Here is a 240-nt window from a genome sequence, read left to right on the forward strand (position 1 = left end):
GGTCGTTGAGTCTCACAAAAAGGTATAATATGGCAACCTGCATATATGATATGATTTGGTCGTCTAGAAACATAGCGTATTGTCTCTTCATGCTAGTAATACATTGGGTCGACTGTATAATAGTAATTTTTCACTAAAATCTAGAATAAACTTTACATAATTGACAAAAAAACTATATTAAAAGAATTCTAAATTATTCATGTCCCGTTGAAAAAAATAATTAAATAATAGTTAAAATCA

This window comes from Arachis ipaensis, chromosome B04 (assembly GCF_000816755.2).
Source record: "Arachis ipaensis cultivar K30076 chromosome B04, Araip1.1, whole genome shotgun sequence".
NCBI classification, from domain to species: Eukaryota; Viridiplantae; Streptophyta; class Magnoliopsida; order Fabales; family Fabaceae; genus Arachis; species Arachis ipaensis.